Source organism: Orcinus orca, chromosome 2 (genome assembly GCF_937001465.1).
Source record: "Orcinus orca chromosome 2, mOrcOrc1.1, whole genome shotgun sequence".
NCBI classification, from domain to species: Eukaryota; Metazoa; Chordata; class Mammalia; order Artiodactyla; family Delphinidae; genus Orcinus; species Orcinus orca.
Window position 1 is genome coordinate 62,620,819 of NC_064560.1, and position 9,714 is coordinate 62,630,532.

Genomic DNA, 9,714 nt, shown 5'->3' on the forward strand with positions numbered 1-9,714 from the left:
TGGCAGACAAAGTGGGAATTTTTTGGCTCACACAGCCAAACTGCAGAAAGGGAAGGGATGACAGGAACCTGACGTCACTGGGGTCTCGTCCGGCTCTCCTCTCCTCTCCCCGCGGGTCAGACCAGCTTTCGACACATCACAGGTGCATGGCTGCAGCAGATTTGACACCTGACCCTCTCTTCTAGCTACCGTTTAAAAATATCCCAGGCAAAGAGCCTGATGGGGCCCCTTTGGCTCACCTGCCACCTTTAGATCTGTCCCTGTGGCCAAGGTGGTGCCTGCAGCTCTTTACAGACCACCTGTGGGCGGCAGGGTGTGTGCACGGGCTAGGTGGAGAGCAGTAACACCGAGGGTCCTGTCCGAGGAGCTGTAGTGATTTGACTGTCCCCTGTGGTCAAGGTGAATGTGTGTTAAACATGGAAGTAGATAACGTATGGAGGGAGAAAAATGACTTCTTTTTCTTTGTAAAGTTTAGTGTAATGTATGATTTTTGACCAATAACAAGTCCACCATTCCTAATTCAAAAGCTACTGCAGGATTGAAGTGAAAAGTCTCCCTGTGTCGCCGCCCCCTGGAGGTGGTCATCGATGGTGTCAGTTTCTTGCATTCTGGGGAAGGCAAAGAGCCTTTGGAGCTCCCCTCAGGACTTCCAGAGTGGAGGGGAGTCACGGAGAGGACCAAGAGCCAGTGTTTGTTGCTCCCATCTGGTCCTGGGGGTGTGCCTGCCTCTTGGTGGGCCCGGCCTCCCCTGCCCTTCTGTCCTCCCAAGCTGAACCCCCGGAGAGGCGTGGGTGACCCTGGGGCTGGAGTGTGTCAGCAGCTTCCACGATGCCCTCCCCTTCCCACCCCGCCCTGCTGGGGCTTAGCTTCCAATCCGGAGGGCTGGCCTCATTGTGGCCTCCCCCACCCCCAGGACTCCTCCTAGCCCATCAGACCCAGGACTGGCAGGAGGCTAGGGCACCTGGACTGGGTGGTCAGAGTCTGCTCTCTGCCAGGCGTGGGTTGCTGAAGGAACCAGACACACACCGACCCACTGTGGTTCGGAGGTGCCGAATCAGAACAGCCCAATCCCACCCACCTCGATAGCTGAGGCGTGAGGAGCCCCGTGCCGGGGGGTCAGAGCAGCCACCTTTGCTCTCTGACCCTTGCAGTGGGGGCACAGTTTTCCCCTGGGGTCCTGCCTCTCGGAACCCAGTCACACTTCAGCGGCCTTTGCTTCCAGCTGGGAGTCACTGAGTCTCCCTGCAAACCCAAGGAGGGGCAGCTGAGCCCTGTCGCTGTGGATTCCTGGGGTTACACACCTTGCCCAGGGCCCTCACACTGGGCAGCCCCCTTGTCTGGAGCCAGCAGGCTTCCTCAGCAAGGTCCCCAGGGTTCCTCTGTTTGCCTGGTCCAGACCTGCCCTCCTGCTAGCTTGTGTCCTCTGCTTTCCAAGATGCTGCCGGTCGCTGAGCTGAGGTGCCGCAGGCCCCAGGCCCAGGCATTCAGCCGCTCTTCCCTGCGGCCTCTCCCTTCCTGTGAGTAGGGGTCAGGGAGCGCTGGTCGTTTGCTGGCAGCTTTTAAGGGTAGCCCGGAAGTCCCTCTCCTAGATCCCCGTTCTTGGGAACCCACAGAAATTGGCGGAGAACTTGGCCAGAAACATGGATGGAGCACTTGTTGTCCTCTGAGCATGAGCCGGGCCCAGGGTAATGAAGAAACAACCCCTGCCCTTAGTGCTGGGAGCCAGTGTGCATTTCCCAGATGCCCTTGCAGCTATGGTTCTGGGTGTGATTTATATTCTGCCTGTGAGATACACTCATGAGAGATTTGAGAGGCCAAAGAGAGGCAGGGGCCGTCTTCCTGTGGCCCTGGCACAGACCAGCTCTGGCGGACAAGACTGTTGTCGCAGCCCAACTCGGTGTGTCACTCTCTAGTCACTGAATTTGCATTGTGGTGGCAGCAACGGTGGTAGCCGTGGCAACAGTGGCCTCCTGTCCTCTAGAATCTGGCTCCAGATCCCAGCTGCAGTAGCGTGACCTTGAAGCAAGTCACGTTCTAACACCCACTATGCCAGCCCTTCCAGCCATTTTTATTCTTGCTGGTGAAGTTCTGTACCACATCTCATTTTGCTTGAAATAACCAGAGTGTTTCCTAGTTCCTACTCTGAATGATACGGATATGAAGGTGAAAAAGAATTTGTTCTCACTGGGGAGATTCACTGGTTCGCGCAACATATATGGATTGGGCACTTCCTTCCTGCAGGCTCTGTGCTGGGTGCTGGGGATACGAGAGAAACCAGACACGGCTCTCAGCGAGCTCACAGCTGGGTGGGTGTGTGGGTGAGGGCGGGGGGAAGCTAAGCCACCATGGCCATGTGATCCACACCACAGGGTGCGCTGGGAGCCCAGAGGAGGGTCCTGGCATCAGTCAGGTTCAGTTTCAGGAAACAGAGACCTTTCCAGATATTTTAATACAAAAGGCACTTAGTATAGGGAATTAGGTGCTTACAGATCTTTGGAAGGGCTGGTGGGTGGGCTCTCAGCTGGGCCTCCAGAATGACTTCCAGAACTGGGCCTCTAGCAAAGCGACCATCCTGCCACAATCACAGCCACGCCTTCAACTTTGCATCAGTGTGGCACTCCAATGTCATGGGGAGAGCTGCCTGAGCTTCCCAGGCTGGGATGGCCTTCCAGGCTCATCACCATGTGGGTGCAGCAGTAGCTCTGGTGACCTTGGGCATCTTGTGTTCTCAGATGAGAATGTTCATGGCCCCTGCACGCTTCCTGAAAGAGGATGCAATCAGAACGCTTGGTCACCATCTGGTTTGGATCACCCCCATGGGCTAAGCGTCACCTCATCGACATTTAGTCTCTTTCAGACCTGGTTGGTCCACAGCTACCTTGACTCAGGTACCTGCCTGAGTCCAGCCAGTTGTGGCCAGGGGAGCACAGCTGGTTTGCTGGGGATGGGGCCTTGGGCATGGCAGGCCTTTGTGAGCCTCCTGGCAGGATCCCCCCCATGGCCACTGACCCCACCAGATGCCAACCTGAGCTGCTTCCCGGCTTTATGCTCCGACGGTAATGATTATGTGATTGAAACTAACCTCTGCCACCTGAAAGTGTTTCTGGAACAAAGCAGGGAGGGACTAAATAAATAAATAACCAGACCAATCTAAACTGAATGGCACATTACAATTACCAGACATTACAATTTCCCCTGAAGGACAACAGACAGAATCTTGTCTCGAAACCCTGACAATTGAATGCCAAGGCAAGATGACCATTTTCTTCCAGAAGCAGGATACCTGGGATGTTCCCCTACATGTAAACACCTGATCTCAGAGAGTCTTGCTCTCATTTATCCCCCAATGAATGAATGACTTAAACCTTTTTTTGTACCTGGGATGGGACGGGGTCTGTCCCCTTTTAACAGGAGAGCAAGACAATCTCCACAAAAGTTCTAGGTGCTTAGAGTTTAGCGCAACTTAAGGAAATGTCTCTGCAGGAGAGAAATATGCATCTCTTTTAATCCCACAGCCTATATTTTGAGCTTAAAATCTTTAGTGACAAACAAATGGCAAGAAACCCATTTACCATCTCTGGCGTGTGGGCGGAGTAGTCACTGCAGGTCAAGGCTCCGTGGGTGGTGCTGTGCTCATCCCACAGGGGGCACTGCTCGCCAAGCCGGGCCTGGCCGGGATCTAATAGATTAGGACATGGGATTCGCAATTTTGCAGCTGGCAAAACAGGCCACAGGGCCCTGGCCAGGGCTTGGAGCCCATGGATATTTCAATCCCTCAGGAACTGAAGGTTCTGCCCTTCTCTGTCTGGAAGGACACACTGCACTGATGCCATGGCCCCCAGGATGGATCCTTGTGGGGACTTTGTTTTCAGTGATTTGTAGAAATGTCACTTCCAGAAGTTGGCATTTGTTTAGTATGTGAAGTATGTACAAGTATGCAAATGTATATCAGAGAAGCCAGTTCAGTTGCCTTTCTCGTGGCATGCACATGTGGATTGAGATGGCTTGGGGCTGATTAACATCAACGTTTTAAGAATGAAATTGTCTTATTGACCAAGAACCTCATCTTTTTCCGTTGCGGAGCACAGGCTCCGGATGCGCAGGCTTCGCGGCCATGTCTCACGGGCGCAGCTGCTCCGCGGCATGTGGGATCTTCTCAGACCGGGGCACGAACCCGTGTCTCCTGCATCGGCAGGCGGACTCTCAACCACTGCGCCACCAGGGAAGCCCAAAAACCTCAACTTTATCTTAAACTAAGATACGTTAACTGAGTGTCTCCTTACTATATAGTGTTCATAATGTTCCATTCTTCTGAGGGAGGAACTTATTTTCAGGTGTGGATTTTTGTAAACCGGCTGAATTTCTTGCTGGTGTCTGTTATTTTTAAATTTTATATGTTGAATTATACATTCAATGTATATTTACTATATAAATTAGGTATTCTATAGCTGTATATATTAAAATTATATTTATGATGTGATAGTTTTCAAGTTATGGTAGAAATAAATCAAGTTTTCTTTTTAAATACTTCTCTGTATCAGAGATATCTCCAGTATCATAAATTGTTGTGGAGAATCTTGTGTATGGCCTGGTCTTATCTTGGTGAAATTTACTTCGGTGAAATTTAGCTAAAGAGATAAAAAAAGAAAAGCTCGATCATTTATTCAGCAAATATTTAATGAATACTTAATCCGTGAGAGTTCTTTGCATCACAAGCAACAGGAAATCAACCCAAATGAGCTAAAGCAAAAAGGGGCTCTTGCCATTGGAAATTTCAACATTGACGGGCTATTTGATGGTAAGGAAATACTGTTCACTTTTTGGTGGAATGCCTGCTTGGCTCGGCGTCATTAATAAGCCCAGTCCCTGGCTGTGGGGACTGAGTCAGCTCCTCAGCCCTGGCCAGGAGTCAGGAAGGGACTATTGGTGTTGGCCAGGGGTGGGATGGGGTGGAGGGAGACAATAAGCATCCACCTCTATGTGCCAGGTTCCATGCTAGGGACACACAAATGGACAGGGCACGGTCTCTTCTGGTCAGGAAGCTTCTCATCCACAAGACCAAGGATTTGCATTTCCATTAATTCCCTTTTTCCCTTAAACTACACAGGTTTGACATCAACAATTACCCCTCTGAAATATGAAGCACATTTTGAAAATAGCCCACACCTCTCATCCCCAGTTTTACACACATGCCAACTTGATCCCACAGGTGGTAGACGGAGACCTGGCACGGCAGGAGCTGACCCCAAACGAGCCCTCCCCTTCCCATGTGTTTTTGCTAGAAACAGCTCAAAAGAGATGGTCGCCTTCTGCTTTCTGAAGTCCGGTAGCACAGGTGTGGTTATTTCAGGGACAAATGCCCTGGAGGTGCTCATAGTGCTGGCACAGCTTTTATGGAGGTGCTGACATAAGAATAATCACACCTTACACTTTGTGAGCGATTACTCTGGGCCGGGCGCTGTTCTCAATGCTTTACACGTAGAGCTCATTTGACCCTTGCAGCAATTCCATGGTGCTGGTGCTATAACGTCCCCATTTTACAGATAAGGAGACTTATGAACTGCGTGGTAAATAATATTTGGTTAAAAGACCCCTCCCCTCCCCCCTTCTTCATCCTGTTCCTCCTGTTCAACTCCCTTGGGGGTCCCACTGGTCAAGCACAAAGGAGGAAGACTCATGAAAAATATTAATAAACTCACATGTTGTACACACTGCTGTATTAAAAATGGATAACCAACAAGGACCTACTGTATAACACAGGGAACTCTGCTGAATATTATGTAACAACGTAAATGGGAAAAGAATTGGAAAAAGAATAGATAAATGTATATGCATAACTGAATCACTTTGCTGTACACCTGAAACTATCACAACATTGTTGGTCAACTATACTCCAATATAAAAGAAAAAGTTTTTTAAAAAAAAGACCTGTATCACTCAGATACAAATATAAAGTGTTAAAAAAATAATAAAAATAAACTCATGTTGCCTTCTGACAAATATTGGGGCAGCTCTTAGCATGACCTGGGATCTTACGCCAGTCACTCTGGTGTGAGCCCGTAGCAAACCCAGGATCAGTGTTGGCTTTCTGTCTTCTCAGACTCCCTTTCTCACATGGGGTGTTTAGTGGGCTTGCAGAAATGCCTGGTGGGTTTGGAATCATACAGTGCTTGGGTCCTATTCCAGGCCCTGCGCTCACTGTGTAATTTTTGGATAAGTGAGTCAACCTCATACTTGTTACTGGAGACTTTTTCCTTTTTCCTCTGTAAAATGGAATAATAATAGTACCTACGTACCAATAGTCCCAAAGGGGTTATTGAGAGGATTAAAACAGATGGTACCCTAAAATGTTTAGCCTGTTTCATTTGGCAGTGGTAGCTTTTGATAGAGGTAGAACAGTGATATTTTCTCTCTGAGTCAGAAACTGCTGAAGCTGGGCTTGGCAAACACGACAGAAAACGGTCACCAGGAAGTAAGCTCACTAGAGGGACCCTGGAGGAGCAGGCCGTGACCGAAGAGTCCCTTAGTCAGCAGCAGTGATGCAGAGTCTGCACCAGCCTGCATCTCCAGCACCAGCCCATGTCTGGCACATAACCTTGGAGCTGGGGGCCTCAGCTTTCAGGGTGAGTGGGTGTTTACTGTGTAACGCAGTTATTGAAATCCTTGCCCCTAGAGCAGGTCTCCCTGGGTTCAAATCTTGGGGAAGCTCTACCACTTACCCGTTGTCAGGCTTTAAGTGCCCTACTTTATCTCTCTGTGCCTCAGTTTCCTCATCAGGAAAAGGGGATAATAATAGTACCTCTATCCTAGGGGTCAATGCGAGGATTAATTAATTAGATGCCAGAACCTGACATCTAATAAGTGCTGTTGTTATTACCAAGCTCCAGCCAGGGCCTGGAGCAGAGCATCCAGTGAGACACAAGGTCAGTCTTCCTGGGAATTTACAACAGTGGAAGGGGAGATTTAAAAAAAAATCAGCTTTTGTTACAACTGAGGTACATGCTTTCCAAAAAAGTACAGTGTTTCAATTTGGACAGGGGGTTCCTAATAAATTTGTCTCTTGCTATGTGGGAGGAGAGGTCCAGGGAATTGTAGGGAAATGTACGTGGCTTCTCAGGTATTACTAGTAAAAATAGACTTTTCTAGAAGGACACACTCTCGCAGGAGCTCCTGGAAAAGACGGGAGGGAAGGTTGGGGAGCGGGGCTCAAAACCCTGGAAACAGTGCAGCTGGGCAGGAAGTGCTCATGCCTCCGGGTACCCTCCCTCAGCAGGAATCAGTGTCAATCAGTTTTATTCTTGCTGAAGATTCTGATTCCAGGGCCAGGGTATCAGACTGTCCTGAAGTAGCTTCTGGGAGGCGCAGGCATCCTGCTGGACATTTCCTGACACTGAACCTATGGGGAGGGCTGTTCTCTTAATGGATATCAGGCAGGTCCAGCAACACCATCCCCGGAAGTGACATTCAGGTAGGGCAAGAGAGCTTAGCTTTTTTGTACCATAGACACCTTCTAAGAATAATGTTTTTTAAATGCATAAAACACATAGGATTACAAAGGAAAACAAAGATAATGAAATATTAGAAAAAACAAATAGATGATATAATATGTAATTTTTTTGTTAACTCATGAAAAAGGAGATCAGGGCAGTGGCCTACCACACTGTTATTCTGAAGTACAGATGAGTGTATATTAGCCATAAAAAGGAATGAAATTGGGTCATTTGTAGAGACATGGAGGAACCTAGAGACTGTCATACAAAGTGAAGTAAGTCAGAGAGAAAAACAAATACTGTATATTAATGCATATATGTGGAATCTAGAAAAATGGTACAGATGAACCTGTCTGCAAGGCAGAAATAGAGACACAGATGTAGAGAACAAATGTATGGACACCAAGGGGGGAAATGGGGGGGGGATGAATTGGGAGATTGGGATTGACATATATACACTAACATGTATAAAATAGGTAACTAATGAGAACCTGCTGTATAGCACAGAGAACTCTACTTAGTGCTTTGCAGTGACCTAAATGGGAAGGAAATCCAAAAAAGAGGGGATACTTATCGCTGTACAGTAGAAACTAACACGACATTGTAAAACAACTATACCCCAATTTAAAAAAAAGAAGAAATGAAGTACAGATGAGTGTAAACAATATTTTGAAAAATCTGCAGCAACTTTAATGTGTCATGGACATATCTGTGATTGCTACTGGGGACAAAGCCCCAGGTGCTGCTGATACTACTGTGGCTGGTAGCCTAACCTCATAATTGAAGGAAATGCTAAATTGCAGTAGGAGATTAGAAGAAATAATGAAAATGTTTTCCCCATTTAGGGAGTCCCTGATTTAAACTGAGAACCTCTTCTCTCGGCATTTTGTTAAATATCAGTGGTACAAGGTTATGTGAAAAAGCCCAGATTTTAAGACACTGAATTTTCATTTGCTTGTATTTTTTGCCAAAAGAAAGGAAAAAAATACATTTGTGTGTATATTAAATACATCTAGAACAATGTATAAACAATATTTCATACTTAAAGAAAAGGGAAATGTATGGAAGGATCTAGGTTCAACGCCAGTGCAACCTTCACAAGCCTTGGTCTGGGGCTTCTCTCCGCCTCTCTGGGCAGGATCAGTCCGCAGGACAGGCGGAGGAGTGTGTTTCCCTGGGTATCCCCAAACCACACCCCTGAAAAATACCGAAGTCGGTTTTTCAAGTCAGTTCACGGTGTCCTGGCACACGCACGGCCTGGGAGGTGGGCGTCCACTTTTTGTGAGGCCTGAGTTTTGTCCCTAGTCAGCTGTGTGTCCTCAGGTCTGTTTCAAATCTCTCTGAGCCTTGCTTTCCTGGGTCTCCAGCATCTAACTCCCAGGCTCTCGTTATCCACGTGGGCCTTATTCTGCGGCGCTTTGCAGTTTATCAGAGGCACCTGGAGCAACAGGAGGTGGATGCAGAGATTCAGGAGCCCGCAAAGACTGGAAGGCAACCTCTGGTAGCTCCTCGGGCGCGGGGGAGCCGGACGCGCCGGGGCGAGGGCTTAATCTACCGGTGGCAGATTCGGGTTCAACGAAAGGCAGTATTTTTACCCATCAGAATTGCCCAGGATGAAGAGAGGGAGGGTGTTCCCCTCAAACGTGAATCTCTGTTATTCCCACTTATCAGTTGATTTAAAATCGGGGTTTCCGCGTAGGATGCCCCCCCCCCACTCTACCAGCGTGGGGGTATGAGCCCGGAAGGTACATTTTAGAAAAATACCACTACTCCCGCCCCCAGGGCAAGTAAGGGAGCAATTTCAGTGGGTCATACTGGGTGTGGAGTGTGGGGGTAGTTACTTCGGCAGATCTTGGTGTTCCCAGACTTCCACGTGAGGTGGTAATCGGCGACAGCGTTTCGTACTGTTCCGGTATTTAATTCCCAAGAAGAAATAAGGCAAAAATTGTAAATGACCCCTACGACCGCGGCAGGACTCGAACCTGCAATCTTCTGATCCGAAGTCAGACGCCTTATCCATTAGGCCACGCGGCCGCCCGATAGTTCATCCTCTTTAGACATCTAAAAAGTATTATTACCGCCCACCGGCTTGCCCAGGACGAATCCATCTGCTTCTTGAACAGGGGAGGTTGGACCTTGGTTCCCAGAGTTCTTCAGGGAAGGCCCACCCGGAAGTCCTTCCTCCCCACCCCGCGGGCGGACCGGTCCACTTTTGGCTCTCCTA

The 9,714-nt window shown here is 48.6% G+C and overlaps 1 non-coding gene across 1 annotated transcript; it reads right to left on the bottom strand.

Annotated features, from left to right (window-relative positions):
• Nucleotides 1-9,451: 9,451 nt before the first annotated feature.
• Nucleotides 9,452-9,524, bottom strand: TRNAR-UCG (transfer RNA arginine (anticodon UCG)). Its single transcript has one exon. It is a non-coding gene; the product is annotated as a tRNA-Arg (tRNA).
• Nucleotides 9,525-9,714: the final 190 nt, after the last annotated feature.